The sequence below is a fragment of the Nannospalax galili genome, unplaced genomic scaffold (genome assembly GCF_000622305.1).
Source record: "Nannospalax galili isolate Female #2095 unplaced genomic scaffold, S.galili_v1.0 scaffold87, whole genome shotgun sequence".
In the NCBI taxonomy this organism is placed as follows: domain Eukaryota; kingdom Metazoa; phylum Chordata; class Mammalia; order Rodentia; family Spalacidae; genus Nannospalax; species Nannospalax galili.
This window is the reverse complement of record NW_008360320.1, coordinates 2,446,407-2,463,089: the sequence shown is the minus strand read 5'-3', so window position 1 is coordinate 2,463,089 and position 16,683 is coordinate 2,446,407.

The following is a 16,683-nucleotide window of genomic DNA, read 5'->3' as shown; positions in this document are numbered from 1 at the left end:
GAAAAAGTCTGCGTGTCATCCTGGAAAGGCTGGGGTGGGATGTGACAAGAAAGGAATCACCCAGGCCTATATGCACAGCTTTAGTGACAGCCTTTCAAATCTGGTTTCCGTTCTGAGACTTTCTCTTTGATCTCTCAATTGAAGTCGGGTCCCTATGAAGCACAAATCCCGTGTGCTGGGATATCTTGCCATCGATCCAGGTCCTCTGCACAGCTTATTTCAGAACAAAGGAGCCAGAAGTGGCCATCAGCATGCTGGCTGCCAGCCTTCCTGGCACAAGAAATGCTCTGTCCCTTGGCCACGCCACTGCTTATGAGGCTGCTGCATCCTATGCTCAAAGCGGGTGTTTCCTCTTGCAAGAAGACCGAAGGGAAAAGAGGGAGAGACAGATATACAGAGAACAAAACAACACAACCCCTGTTCTGTTTCTCTCTCTCTCTCTCTCTCTCTCTCTCTCTCTCTCTCTCTCTCTCTTTCCCTCCTGGTCCTCTGTTCTCTCTATTAATTTCCTTCCCAACACATTTTTCAGTCTACAAAATATAGCAACACATTTCTTACCCCTGGGAAACTCCACAATCAAGAAGATGCATTTGAGCATGATAAAGTGTCATGAACAATACATGTGTAGCAAAATAAATTACTCTATAAACGAAGAAAAACATTTCACTAATGCAGCGTCTAGGAATATCTGAAGGTAACAATTTACTTCAATTAACATTTGGGAAAAGAAAAAAAAATACCATGAGTGAGAACCTGGTATTTCTCAAGGTTTTAGGTTCGTGGAATGTATTTTTTCAAACAGCGAGTGTGGCTTGCTCATCCCATATGTCAGAAGCCTTATGTGATCCCAGGTCCTACTGGAAGCCTCTAGGCTAGCTGGATTCTCATTATGCGGGTGCATAGCTTCGTTTTCAGTTAGCACGTCATGGGACTGCCATTTCATAGGCATGAATTTCTTACTACATTGCAAGCTTCTTCAGTGTAGAAAGGACTTAGCTTATTGAACTCTAGCTCTTGGGAACTGACACAGGGTCCTATCATGGTAGATGATTGATGCATGAGTGATGGATGAATGACTGAATAATTGTTAGTGACCCCAAGACTTTGATTGATACCCATAAGATCTACGAAACCAGTGCGTACCTCCGTGCCTCCGTTTGATCTGCAAAATGTGGGCCTGGCCAGTAATCTTCAAAATCAATTGCTCTCACAAACTGGACTGTCTTTGGATCACCTCTAGCATAGTCTAACACAGGGTGTGGTTCAAAAGTGACCTGCCATGAGTTCATGCACCATTGCCAAATCATTGGGTCACGTGCAAGTCTATGCCTGTATCTCTCTTCAGTAGATCTTCCTGATCATCCACTTACAATTCTATCTGCCCCAACTGACCTGACTCCTGATTTCTCTAACTGTACCCTGCATGTTCTTCCATAGCTCTTATCTCCTTCTACTATATTATAATTTATTATCCTTTCTGCTCATTATTTACTATTTTATGCCCTTTTAGAATATAAGCTCCCCTGTACTCTTGGCACAGAGTAGGAACTCATTAAACATCTCTTGGAAGAATATTTACTACCTTGAATGCATATAACCTTGAAGCACTAGCTAGGAAAATAAAATACAGATCAAGGCAGTTTTAAAAAATCTGTATTCTTTTGTCTACAATGCAACTTCTATTCCTAAGGCTCATGGAACATAGTAGAACAGGGGACAGAGAGAATATTAATGATCTCTCAACTCTCACCAGCAACACTTCCTCATGAAACAGATGATAATTAATCCAGAAAGTCACAACAGGTCAAAATGTAGGGAATAAGAGGCTGCAGAGTGTGTGCCCTGGATAGGAGTCCTATATTAAACCTCACACACCCAGGGCTCAGGGACCATTGCAGGAGAGGAGGTGGAAAGATTGTAAGAGTCAGGGGTGATGGATGACCACAAGGAACCAGAATTTCCCAGGTGGTTTTGAACTTGCTCATATGAATTTACAGCAATGGGGACAACATGCACAAGACCCATGCAAACTCAGACCAGGAGAAAACCAAGCATTGAAGTAGAAAATGGATAAGAAGCCCCACTCTTAGCTGAGAAACTACTGACAGCTGATCACTGCTGGGTGAGGGAGAGTTGGTCTTCTCTAAGAGAGTGATGCTAGTGATGCTAGGATAGGCTGACAAGGCTGTAGTGGGTGAACTCACACTGAGGGACACCTGAGTACACAAACTTGACTTGATAGGCCTTAACATGTATGACAGAATACATGAAATCCTGTGGGGGAGTAGGCTATAGAGGGGTGCAGATAGGGAAGAGTGTCTAAAGGTGATCAAGATGCATTTGTGAAATGCATAAAAATCAATAAAAAATATGTTGAAAAAAAAAATCTGCGTCCTTTGGAGAACAGAGTTCCAGTGAGGATAAGCTGAAACAGGGATCAAATGGGCAGTTTAGGAGGCGGCTCTTCATCCCTGTGATTTCATTCACTTCATACACTGAAGTTATAGAAAGTATTTCTTTTAAGAAAGGGATTCTGCTCTTCTTAATAAAGCATGTTTAAAATACACAGACAAATAGCAAAACCTGTATCTTCCTGTATTTGAGTAAAAAGGTTTCATGGAGGACCTTTATTGTACTATATAGACTCAGAATCTTATGAAAATGAATGAATTCTGGCCTAGTGTTCATCATGCCCACAACAGTTTTTCTAACCCTTTTCTTCTACTCCAACTCTGTAGCATCTCATGGGAGCTTGTTAGGTGCTCAGGCCCCATCCCAGGCCCACTGAGTCAGAATCTGCAGGTTGAAAAAATCTGCAGTTCTGGTTAAGCCACATCTGAGAGCTGTCATTGCCTCTCTGACTTTTCACTTTTTTCCAGAGTGCTGCAAATCCAATGAGAAGTTGAATTTCTCTTGTCTGCCTGTCTGTCTGCCTGCCTGTCTGTCTTTGGTAGAGTTAGAGTTGCATGGGACTGCTGACATGGGGGACAGAGCAGCAATCGGGGGATCAGCTCGTGTGGCTCCCCACTAGAGATGATTGTCTGGGAGCAGCAGATGCAGCACTGGGTTATGTGAGAGCACACATAATTAAAATACGCTCCATCCCTTGAACTTCATTTCAGCCAATACTTTCTACAACTTCCTGTAATAAATCTTCTACTGTTGCTGTTAGGAAGGGGTAAATGAATGGAATTAAGTTTCAGCTCCGTTCTCTGCTTTCTTGTCAAGGAGCAGCACTAATAAGAGATGACATAGCCCAAAAATGGGAAGAAAAAGATGAAGAGCTGGAAGAAAAGGAGGAGGAGAGGAGGAGGAGGAGGAGGAGGAGGAGGAGGAAGAGGAGGAGGAGGAGGAAGGGAAGGATGAATTATTACTAAGCTAAGACCTCTGAGAGCAGCCTATTAACTGGAAAGCAGACTTACTGTGAAAGACAAGCTTTGCTAATTAACTCTGAAGTTTTATAAGGCAGCCTAGCTTCTTTTCTTTAAAATTCATACTTTGAGAATTTCATACAGTGTATTTTGATCATATCCACTGGAGTATATCCACCCTATCCGGTGCCATATCCTGAAATAAAACTGACTCTTTCAGCAGTTATCAATTGTCATTAGCTCCTCAGCTGGTGGTGGGACTTTATAATCACCTCTCCCCATCATAGTGCAATTCTGTTTGACTTGAGCTTGACCAGGTTTTGCACATACTGTCACAGCCACTGTGTATTTGCCCTGTTGTGTCTGGAAAACAATTTTATTGTATTGATCTACCACCTCTGACTATTACTATCTTTCTGGCCCCTTCCCCGCAAGGATCCCCGATCCTTGGGAGGAAGAGATGTGATATAGGTGCTCCATTTAGGAGTGAGCACTCTGAAATCTCTTATTCTCTGTGGGCTAACCAGTTGTGAATCTCTGTGGATCACCATTTACTGTGAAAAAAGTTCTCTGATTAATATCAACAGATCCATTAATCCATGGGTATAGCAATATATCATTAGGAGTGGTTTAAAACCATGTCCATTTAACAGACTAATAGTAGTAGGTTTTCCCCTAGTGTCTGTGATATAGCTAGTCATAAGTTCTTGACCTTGGTAATGGTAAATCATGTGGAGTGTACCTTAAATCCAATCAGAAAGTGATTGGTTACTCCCATAGAATTCATGCCAGTATTGCACCAGTGGGCATATTTTGTCAGCCTGGTCATTATTGTAGCTCGCAGGGTTCACAGCAGGGCAAGACTGATGATTACTTTTCTCTTCCAGAAGAATGCATAGCACCCTCCAATACCGTGAAAGCTAGCCAATAGGGATGAAGCTTCCAAGTCTTGATTTCTCCATGTTCTATGACTCAAGCATCTGGTGTCTACAGTAATAGGGTCTTACCATCAAGTTCTGGAGAGTAATTAAAAGTGATGGCAATAGCCTGCAATGTTTGGGGAGAGTCTATGTAACCATTGATGAACAAATCCAAATGAGGTAACCCATTCCTAGTCCTGGACTTTTTATTTGACATACTGTGATATCTAGGAAGGGCACTGCCCTCCCCCATCACTGAGTAACTCCATTTAAACTTTTTGTTTTGTTTTATTTATTTGTTCTTATTTTTAATTATGTGTATGTGTCTGTGTCTGTGTGGCTACATGCATGCGAGTGCAGATGTCTACAGCAGACAGAGGGGGCATCAGATACCCTAGAGATAGAGTTACAGGCTATTGTGAACTGCCAGATGTGGGTGCTGGTAACTGTACTTGGGTCCTTTGCAAGACCAGTATTAGTTCTTAACCACTGAGTCATCTCTCCAACCCTAAACTCTCTATATGTAGTTGTATACATTACAGGAAGCTGCTGCAGAAGTAGGATGACTTTTCAAAGGTCTTTACTGTTAGTTGTCCATCCTACTGCTCCCTTCTCTACCACGGAAGTCTAGCTCTGATCCATAGTGAAATTTTAAACTATATGCAATCACATAGAAAGATACTTAAATATTTTTGAGCAATTTCAAAAGAACAGAGCAATAACTTTCAGTTCCATTTTACCTTTGCTGTAACTTAGGGTTGTGGTTCTTGAGGAATGCTTCATCATTTCCCTATAAGATTTTGATCGTGTCATTTTGCAGCACTATAGGAGGACTTTGGTGTCATTTAGCTCTGGAGCTATCCATTAACAGATGAACAAAAAGTCAACAACATTATCCACATCATTAGTTCATGTAATGAAAAGTCCTTAAATACAGCTAGCTTTCAAATGCATGTAAAATGTGTAGGAGAGGAAGTGCCAGGCTTAAGCACAGGCTGCACTAAGAGAACACAGCTTCCACTTTGAGAGCACAGACCGAGCTTCCGCAAAATAGCCAACCTACAATCTGCCCAGATGAGGGGATCTATCAGGAAGCAACACACCAACTTATGGAACACTGGGGGCAGCGAGAGAGGTATATAAGGCTTGCACATCCCAGCAATAAATGAGTCTGCAGCACCTTTCCTAATGGCTGCTTCCACCCGACTCCCAGTGTGTGTGTTGACTCCGCATCTCTCACCCCCACCTTGTCCAGAACCTCGTTCCCTGCAGTCCCTTGTGGGCTGGACCCACAAGGAAATCTGCAACAGCTGGCGCCCAAACAAGGTTCCCAGCCCCCTGGCATTGGTGACACCCCCAGCTTCAGTTTGTTCGGTGAGCAGGCCCTGGGTTTTGTCTGTCCGTTTGGCTGCTTGAGGGTGAGTGAGTGGCCCCCTCCTCTGTCCCCTCTACCCTGTTTGTCATATACTTGTTGTTAAATCAGGAAGGCACACTCTGTGGCATGGTCCTGAAGCCCACATCAGCACCTTTCCCTTCTCGGCTTGTCCCGGTGAGTTCACATAAGGGTTGATCCACCCTGAACTCAGAGCCCAGGCTTCGGGTCATCCTGTTGCCTGTCCCAGAGACACTATGTGAGCATATGGCTAGAGGTGTCATGGCCTCCAGAAGTCCCTCACTAAGCATAAGACATTTGGATCCAATACACCTTTTCATGTCAGGGCGGTTTATGTCTGAGTGGCTCATGGTCCTTGTTTGTTTCATTTGTGCCCTCTTGGTAGTCACTCTTGTCTTTAACTTTTGTGGCGAGTTTCCCTTCACAGGACCTTCCCACGATGGGCAACTTACCACCACAGTGCAAGGAGCCACAAATGGCAGCTCTCAAATTGCTCCTTAGAACTCGGGAATTGAAAGTTAAACAAAAGATGTTGACAGTTTCTGGGATGAAGCCACTAACTTGGCCCCTTGGGTCTCTCCCAAGAATATGTGGGATCCTGACCTCTGGATGTGCGTCCTTTTCTTGGCCTGAAAAAGGGAAGTAGGATTGGGAGTTGTTCCCCCTGCCTTGTTTGTTCCAATCCTTTTAGCCATCATTGCCAGCCTTAAGTCCTCTTCCCCTGAAGAAGTCATTTCAGCCCACAATAAGCATTGTCAGGATCAGGCCAGTGTAGACCTTGCCATTACTTCAACCCCCACTGACCTTGATATGGGAACCAGCCCTGAGGTCGATCCAGATGAGAAGGGGCCCCCTTGCCTCTACCTCAGACCCCACTTTCAAAGCCACAACAACTGGAGACACCACCACCCTGGAAGGAACTAAGTTCCACCTGCTCCAATGCACCTCCCACTCATTATACCCCCCCATGGCCCTCCCACCCCTTGCTTCCCCCTTGCTGGCCATTGTCCGCCTTTCTGGTTAATGTCAGCACCCAAACGTTGCATAACAGCCATGGGTGCCCACCCCTCTCACAGACCTTGCACTCAACTGCAAAGCCGCCAACGAATCAGGCCCCAATTTCCCATATTTTGAACAAGTTCTCTGCCAATGGGCCATACAATTACAGACCCATTACGATCGGTATAACTTATTAAAGGCAGTTTTGGAGCCCTCAGTCTTCCTGAGCTGGCATTCAGCTTATGACAATCGGGCTGAAAATCAGGCATGTCTCAACCTTCATATGGCCTTAATATTACTCTAGATATGCTCACAGGACATGGACAATATATTGACCCCATTTCCCAGTCCACTATTGGCCTTCATGCTGACTACCAATAAGTTAGTGACCTGGCCTTCAAGGCCCTTAAGTGTTGCTCCCCCCATGAACCATAAGCATTCTTCTGCAATTTGATTCAGCAGCCAGGGGAGCCCTTCATGGTCTTCCTCACCTGTGTAATTGGGGCAGTGGAATGGAGGGTGGAGTCTGGACCCACCCGCGATGTGCTTATCAAACAACTGACATGGGAGGGCCTAAATACCCCTACCTGCAATGCTATCGTGCCTGTCCGCAATGATGATATTCATATATGGGTACTTGCCACTAGGGACCTAGACCCCTGGACAGGGCCCATTGAGGCCCTGACCGCCTCCTTAGAGGTGCTCTTATTACAAGGAAGGCCCACCCCCTCCGATTCAAAAGATGGCTGACAGGACAGGACAACTCTGCAGGGACTTCCCGAACAATGGAGCTCATCCCAAGACCCACTACCCCAAATGCAAAAAGGGATTTCATTGGGCAAAAGATTGTAGGTCACAGCCCAATCAGACTTGGCTCCTTTAAACTCCACCTGGGGTACCCCTCAGCCCTGCAGATTTTATGGACCCTTCTGATTCTTAATCACTCCCCTCTAATGACCTTATTCCTGGATGGGATCGCTGTGAAGGGCCTAGTGGACATGGGAGCCGATATTACCATCATCACCGAGAGCGAGTCTCTTCGGTTCCCCCATTGGAAATATCGGCCTGGCCCACCCATGAAGTGAGTGGAGGGCAGCCAGGACACAAAGCTGGTTGTCCACCCAGTACACTGGAAGGACTTAGACAGGAGTAAGGGCACATTCACTCCCATAGTGGCTGACGTCCCCCACAACTTGTGGGGTTGAGGTGTCCTGGAAGACATGGGTGTGGTTCTTACCATGGATGATTAGGTCTTTTATAATGATGTCATAGCCCATGATAAACTTGACCTCTTTGGGGGAAATCAGAACCCTGACCAGCACCCCCAATTCTAAGGGCCACTGCCCTCCCTGGGACATCCCCTAAGGAGTCTCTCACACCGATCGCACTTACCTGGCTTTTGACAGGTGTGATCTGGGTGGAGCAGTGGCCTATTATAGAACCTAAGTTATCTATCCTCAAAAATTTGGTCCAGGAACAGCTGGACCTCAGACATTTGGAACCATCCACTAGTAAATGTAACACCCCAATATTCACTATTGAAAAGAAAAATGGCTGCTTTAGATTGCTTCAGGACTTATGCACCATTAATGACCAAATGGAAAAAATGGGCTCAACACAGGCTGGCTTGCCCGACCCTGGTGCTATTCCTCCTTCTTATTATATCATAACACTTGATATTAAAGATTGTTTCTTCTCAATCCTGCTGGCTCCCCAAGATAGTGATCACTTTGCCTTTATGGTTTGGGAACCGAACTTCCACAAACTGGCCCTCAGATATCAATGGAAAGTCTTTCCCCAGGGAATGAAAAACATTCCTACTATTTGTCATCTTTTTGTCTCACGAGCCAGTTCAACCATCCTTCATAGTGTATAATTTATTCACTATATGGATGACATTCTCTGGTCCCACCCTAACCCACAACTTCTCCTCAAGGTAACCAGGGACTTACTCTCCCATCTATCATCCCTTGGCTTGTCTATAGCCTTAGATAAGCTACAGGGGGTGCCTCCTTATGCCTTTTGGGGCATACCAATATGGCTGGCTTATGCCCTATGGCCCCTGTCTTTAATTTAAAGCTGGTCTATACACTGCCCGATTTTCAACAGCTCTGTGGCACCATAAATTGGCTTAAACCATTCTTGCCCATTCCCTCGGAGGAATTGAGGGTGCTGTTTTGTCTTTTGGAGGGACCCACCTGCCCTTCAGCAAAGATTAACTTAACTCCCCTGGTCATTGCCTTATTGCAAAAGATCATTGGGTTACTCTCATCAACAACCCTCGACAGATATGAGCCCTTACAATCCCTACAGGCTTTAGTGTTACTGACTTCTTCTGACTTCTTTCGTGCCCTTTGGCAGACGGGCCACGTATCTGGGTCCATCTCTCATACTCAGAGCTCTAGCAGGTTTCTTCCAAGTTTGATCTGGCCTTTAACTTGGCAAACTGCGCACTCAAGCTCGAAGAACCTTCAGTAGAGAACCCGACACTATCGTGCTCCCCTTTCCCCTCTGTAGCCTACAGGCACTCAGGGCCGATTCCATAAGTTTTCAGACCATGATATCAGGTTTCCCTGGCACCATTGATAATCACCTGCCCCAAGACAAAAGAATTCAGGCCCTTCTCACATTGCCACTTGAAGTTAAGCCCCACAACACTCCTTCTTCTTCCCCAATTCCCCAAGAAACAATTACCTTTTCAGATGCTAATAAGAATTTTGGAGTCCTGATACAATGTCCTGGGAAAAAGGGCATCACCCACACCATCCCTAATCCTGGCTCTGTCCAGTTTGGAGAACTTCTTGCTGTACGTAAAGCTTTAGCAGAGTGCCAGGATGAACCCCTAAATCTCTTTTCTGATAGCACCTATGCTGTTCAGGTCGCTAAAGTCCTCGCCTTTTCTCATGTTAAAAACTCCTTCACCTGACTCCACCTCACTATGGTCAAGCCACAGGAATGCCTACAAAATAGAAGTTACCCATGGTACCTCTCACATATCCTCTCACATACTGCACTTCATGGAATCCTAGCTCGGGGGAATGCTGCCACAGATGCCCTGATCATGACAGTCCAGTATAGCCCATTAGAACAAGCAAGAGCTTTATATCAACAATTTCACCTGTCCCCTCAGAGTATTCATAAACTCCTCCCAGAAATTCCCGTGTCCCAATGCAAGCACCTTGTCCGCTCATGTGCTACCTGTGCCCCACTTATGCCTCTCGGGCCCCTTAACAGGGGAGGAGTGAATCCTCCCTGAATCATTGGTTTGATACCCAATGCCATTTGGCAGATGGACATGACTCACTACCCCCCTTTTGGGAAATTGAGATTCATTCATGTTATAGTTGACACATGCTCCTCCCTTACTTATGCTTTAGCTCTCTCAGGGGAAAAGACTACACGTTCCATTAAAGCTATAAAGTCTGCCATGTTAATCTCTGGCATACCCTGGGCACTTAAGACTGATAATGGGCCCGCTTATACCTCTCAAGAATTCAATAAATTTGTTTCCTCCTAGGGAATCAAACATACCTTTGGTATTCCCTATAACCTGTAAGGACAAGCCATTGTCAAAAGGACCAACAGGACACTTAAGTCCCTACTGGCTAAAAGCCCCTTGGCTGAGGCCAAATGTGACCCTCACCTGGTTCTTACTGAGGCTTTGTTCCACCTTAATTTCCTCATGTTTGACAACCGGCGTCTCAGTCCAGCATACAAACATTGGTCCTTCCTGCCTTGGGCTATGCCCCTGCCACTAGTTAGGTGGAGGGATCTGATTACATCCCTGTGGCAGAAACCAGCCCCCGTCCTGATGCTACAACCCCCATCTGGATTCCATCAAGAGACATCTCACCAGCTACGGAAGCCCATCTGGAGCCTGGGCCAGACTGCGAGTTTGATAAGCCATGACATCCTTTCCTGGCTTCGTCATCCTTGGCACCCTTTTGTCCTTTGGCTGTGCTTCTTCCCAGGCTTCGGATCTCTGGGCACTGGTTCCCTTACCACCTCTGATCCTCCCTGTAGATAAACAGTCACCCTCTTTCCCAGATCTCTTTACTACTAATGAATCCCTCAGTCTCCCCACCATGGAATTGATTCATGCATCCAATTCATGCGTCCATTCCCATAAATGGCACATGGTCCCTTGCAGCATCACTCTGCTTTATCCCAGTCCTTAATCCCTCCTCCCCCAATGTCTCTCGCTGTCACTCCCTCTTTAACATCACAACAGGTGACTTTCATGGAAACTGAAGCCAGGGCTCCTTATGGGGCCTCAAAACCTGGTCTCCCTTAGTAAAAGACACTTCTGAGACTACAGTGTCCTTTGTGCCCCCTGGGGCCACCACCCCTCCCCTGCAAGGGTCAGGCATCCTCCATGGACCTGGTGCCCACCCATCGGTAAACTTCCCACCACACTGCGCTTTCCTATTCCATGGGAACACTGCCTCCTGCTCACTCCTGGAGATACGCTCCCCTTTATGGATTATTATGGATGCCTGCAGGCTTCCTCCCTGGCAGCCTGGAGACACCTTGTCTCTACAAAATCCCCATGAGGTCCAGCAGGTCTGGCTTGCTAACATCCCAGAAATGGCTGTGTAATTTCTTGCCCTCCTCCTCCCTCACATGGTTATGCCAGAGGTCACACCCTTCAAGGGCTGGTAGTCAATGACAGGTAAGATCCTGATGGTCAGGATGACCTAAGACAGGCACAGTCCATCAAGCTGGGTGTCCTCTGAGGTGGGGTCAACTATGTTGAGGCAAAGAACCTCGGCTCCCACTGACCTTTCTATAATAAAAAGGGATGGCTATGTAAGAGAGGAATTGCCAGGCTTAAGCACAGGCTACACTAAGAGAACACAGCTTCCACTTTGAGAGCACAGCCTGCGCTTCCACAAAATAGCCAACCTACAATCTGCCCAGATGAGGGGATCCTGCCCAGATGAGGGGATCTATCAGGAAGCAACACACCAACTTATGGGACACTGGGGCCAGGGGGAGAGGTATATAAGGCTTGCACTTTCCAGCAATAAATGAGTCTGCAGCACCTCGCCAGGTGCCTGCTCTCACCTGACTCCCGGAGTCTGTGTGTTGATTCCGTGCCACTCACCCCCACCTCGGCCAGAACCCTCGTTCCCTGTAGTCCCTCATGAGCTGGACCCATGAGGAAACCTGCAACAAAAATGGATTTAGTCAAAAGTACAAATTTTCATATTTATGTTATGCTTGAATTGAATTACCTTAAATAATAGAAAATTGCCATTTTGCCTTACTGATAACCAACCACATTGACGTCATTTTGGATGATGGCAATTTTTCAAAAATGGTTTGATGCTGCTGTCATTCACATTGCTAGCATTGTTGCACTCCTATTGATAACCCCCATTCAATTTTCAGCAAACAGGAGTTTGAGCATGAACTTTAGGCTGCTGGAGATAGGACTGTGATATGTGAGGGAAGGAAATATGAACTTTCTGTTAAGAAATACACACAGTTTTGTGCTGCCAAAAGTTACAGTGAGTCAAATGTACCTTTTTTAACTTCCCTACTTACAGAAACAACCAAAAATCATAAGAATTTCCAGCTCATTTTCAAATTCCTTAACTTTGGGCAGTGGTTGTAGACATGGAGGCACCAGGAAAATAGGTTTGGAAATTTCTTCTCAGGAAAATCCTTTCGGTGATTGAGTCTTGGTTTGCTGCTAAAGTTTCTTGGAAGGTCACCAAGTTTCAGTTCTCTGATCATCACCTGGGATTCCTTTTAATATTTATAAACCATGTTCAACAAATACCACTGATTACATCTCTAGAAGATTGCACCCAAATTCTAATGTTTTGTATTTATGCTATTGTTTTTTTTTGCTATGGAGTTATGTTGAATTTTCACAACTGACATTTTTCTGCCTTTATCCCTATTAATCTCATGGTATAATCCAAACCATTCATTCCTGCTGCTTTCCCAAGCCTTCCTCACTGTAACATTCTTTTCCCTTGGGTTCCATGACACCAGATCTTCTTGACAATCTTTCTATTTATCTCTGTTTTGAGGAACTACCAAGCAGCTTTCCACAGTAGAAGCTGGTTTTGGAGTTTCTATGTAGGAACAAAGAAGGATCCTTTACTAGCTTCCTATCTTGTTTATTCCTCTTATGTTTCTTTACTTTACACCTCTGCCACCCGTAGTGTCCCCACCTTAAGCCATAGCTTTATTACTTTTCCTCTGGGATACTATAGGTCTTTAAAAGTCTTTGAAAAACTTTTCTTTCTTTTTTTCTCTCTTTCACTGTTTCTTTTTTTTTTTTTTTTGATTTTTCTGCACCAAATTAATAAGTCTAATTCTGTTACCCAAGTGGTTAAAAAAAAATCCACCAATGAGTTCCCAGTGTTATCCAAATTAAGCCAAACTTGTTGGACAGTGTACTGAATGTATTAGGAAAGTAGAAATAAAGAGTGACTTTAAAATGAAACTAAAAACTTGATGTGACACTGTGTGAAGTAGATAAGTAGATAAAAAGCTAAGTCATAACCTAGCAACCAAGCAGAACCTATGTGAGTTGAGTGCCTGTGTGTTGGTGATAAGTGACCACAGGGTGTGAGCCATATCTCAAGAAAACACTGAAGTTACTGACGTAAGTCAGAAGGACTTCAGCCAGAAAAGAAATATATAAAATCTGGTAGCTAAAAAGATTCTTTTGATGCTTGGCCACACGAGACTCTGAATCCGTGGGCCTCATCCCGGCACATTGCCCAAATCCTGAGACCGCTACCTGAAGCTCTGCCCGAGACCAGACCGGAGCCTCGCCTGAGACCTGATCGAGGACCTCAGCCTGAGAGCCAGAGACTGACAGGAGCCTGCCACGACCAGACGTGATCAGAACTTGCAAGAGACAGCTCCTCAGCCGGGAGAGTGCACCGATCACGGCGGACTAGAGAACCTCTCCACACAGAGTGCCTGAAGGCTTAACCTCTGGAAGGTACTCCCTGAGACTTTGGGACTCTTAACTGCTAGAGGACCGGGTTTCCCTTTGAGTGTTTGTATTGATGTGTGTTTGTTATGCTTTGACCTAGTAAACGCATATTGCAATCAAACAGTCGTGTGTGAGAATCTCTTCTGTCTGTTGCACCTGTCCTAAGCTCTCCAGAGAAGCAGTGACACACTCTAAATGTCACAATTAGGCCAGTGGGTTGAGACACATTTAGGAAAGTTACTGTCAAGTAACTGCCCCCATTCAGGACAGACAGGCACTAAAGACCCTCTGTAGTATGGTTATTGCTGATATTTTGGTCTTGACTACTCTAGAGAAACAATTGATGTATTTATAAAAACCTTTCCTGAATAATCATGATCATGTCCCAAGCTTTTGACCACTTGAACTATACTAATCCTTTTCCAGTTCTTCCACAAGCACATCCATTTTTACTAGAATGTGTCTTAGAATTATGTGGACATTCCAGAAAAGTGTACATAGAAGCTGTTCAATAAATATCTGGTGATAAATGTATGAACAAGTATTTCTTATATCCTTTTTGCATATGTTTGCTGAATTAATTCTATACCATTATCAGTGTAAAAGTCCTGGAAAGCAGGACTCTGTATCTCTGATATGATTTTTGGATTTTTATATTAAGTATTTTCTTTGACAATTTCATACATACATATACATATATATAATGCATACTGATTACAGTGCTCCTCCATTCCTCCTTATCTTCCTCCCACCCCTGGATCCCGACTCCCTTTCCTACAAATCTTGTTTTTGTATTCTTGTCTATTTATTTTGTGACCCACTGAGTTTAGCCAGGACCATCTTTGTGTACATGGGTTTGGAGCTATCCTGGTAGGCTCAGTAGTGGGTGCATAACTGAAGGCAATGATTCTCCTTCTCCCAGAATCTATTAACGGCTGTGAGGGGCAGGGCCCTATGAGCTCTTCTCTCATCTATGACTAGTTGTTGACACAGCTAGTCTTGTGCAGAACCGTGCAAATAATTGCAGCTGATATGAGTTCATGATTGTATGATTGTGCTGTGCCTAGGGGATGGCATTTCACAGTCCTTCTCCCTATCTTCCAGCTCTTAGATTTTTCCTGAATCCTCTTCCGCAATGTTCCCTGAGCCTTAGTGGGGATGTCACAAACATCTTATTTAGGGTTGGACCCTAAACTATCATTTATTCTCAGCATCTTTGGCAGCCAGGAGTCTCTGCATTCACCATTGTTCACTGCAAAGAGTAGCTTCTCTGATTACAGATGAGAGTAGCTTTTGTCCATGGGTATAAACATAGATATTTAGAAGGCAGTTCGATGATCTGCCAATTTACTTAAGCAACAGTAGTAAACTCCCCCCTTGAGCCTATGACCTCCACAGGAATAGGCTATTGACCAGGCTTACAGTACCAGGCATGGATATCCTCTTGTGGAGTGGGCCACAAATCCTATCAGAAAGCAATTGGTTTCTCTGTAATAGTCATGCCACTATTGCACAGGTGGGTACACCTTACTTTGCAGGTTGGTTTTATAGCTCATAGGGTTCAAAGATGGGTAAGATCATTGATGCCTTTTCTCTTCCTGCTGCCTGCATCACCTCTGATACTGAAAGTCAGTCAGCAGGGACGAAGCTTCCATCTCAGTTCTAGCTTGCTGTCTGTGTATTTTACATCTTGTAACTGGGCCATGTGTTGTGTTCATCAAGAGGATCTTAGCCTCTAGTTCTGGTGAGCAAACAGACTGACAAGAGCCTGTTTTGAGAGCCTCTAAGACCTTTTTGACCAATTACTCCTACAGTGCTATCTACGTCTGAGACTAGGAACTTTGTTTAATAATGCATTGCTTCTAGGAGGGGCATTATCTAGCCAGGTAGAGTATCTTCCTTCAGTTTCTCTTCTATGTCTTTAATTGGGTTACAAGATTGTAAGTTTCTATATGACTTTTTCATATAGCCTTCATTTTGGTTATCCTCTTGTCCCCTCACCTCTCCCAAATCCTACACTTCCCTGCTTGAACTTTTCTATCTCCAGTATCCCCTTTCTACTTTCCTTTTACCTATGTTCTGCTCTCTTCCTCTCTTAAGGCACCATCTCATGTCTGCTTCCTAGTTTCCTGGTTTCTACAAGCACTTGAGGTTAAACAAACAAAACTGAAGAGTTGAAGCTAGGATCCACAAATGAGAGAGAACATGAGGCATTTGTCCTTCTGGGCCTGGATTACCTCACTCAGTATTTTTTTTTTCCAGTTAATTTTTCTTTATAGCTGAATAAAATTCCACTGTGTATTTGTATCATATTTTCATTATCCATTCATCAGTTGATAGGCATATAGGTTGCTTCCATTTCCTAGCTATTTCGAAGAGTCACAATGAACATGGATATGCAGGCATTTCTGTCCTATGATATAGAGTCCTTTGTGTATATATCTAGGAGTGGTATAGCTGGGTCATGTGATAGTTTTATTTCTAGATTTTTTTTTTCCTGACAACAGCATTGACAACATTATCCATTCATCAGTTGATAGGCATATAGGTTGCTTCCATTTCCTAGCTATTTCGAAGAGTCACAATGAACATGGATATGCAGGCATTTCTGTCCTATGATATAGAGTCCTTTGTGTATATATCTAGGAGTGGTATAGCTGGGTCATGTGATAGTTTTATTTCTAGATTTTTTTTTTCCTGACAACAGCATTGACAAATTCAATAACAATTTCCAGAGCTAAGATGCATTTGTTTCAAGATTGGCTGTAATTTTAGGTTTACAATAGAATTAATACAGTCATGCAATATTGTATTCAGTATAAACCCATTAAGACATAAAATTAAATGAGGTTTTAACCTTTTAAAAAGATCTCCATTTCATTATTAAAATACACGGTTTGATACAGAAAAATTCTTTTTCAATGTAATTGACATTAAGATGTTTACACACGTGTTTCTAGTCTCTATATATCTGATTATTACTAGTGACAGTCGGTTAATTTCTGAGCTCCTTGGCATCTGAGCATGGACATAAAA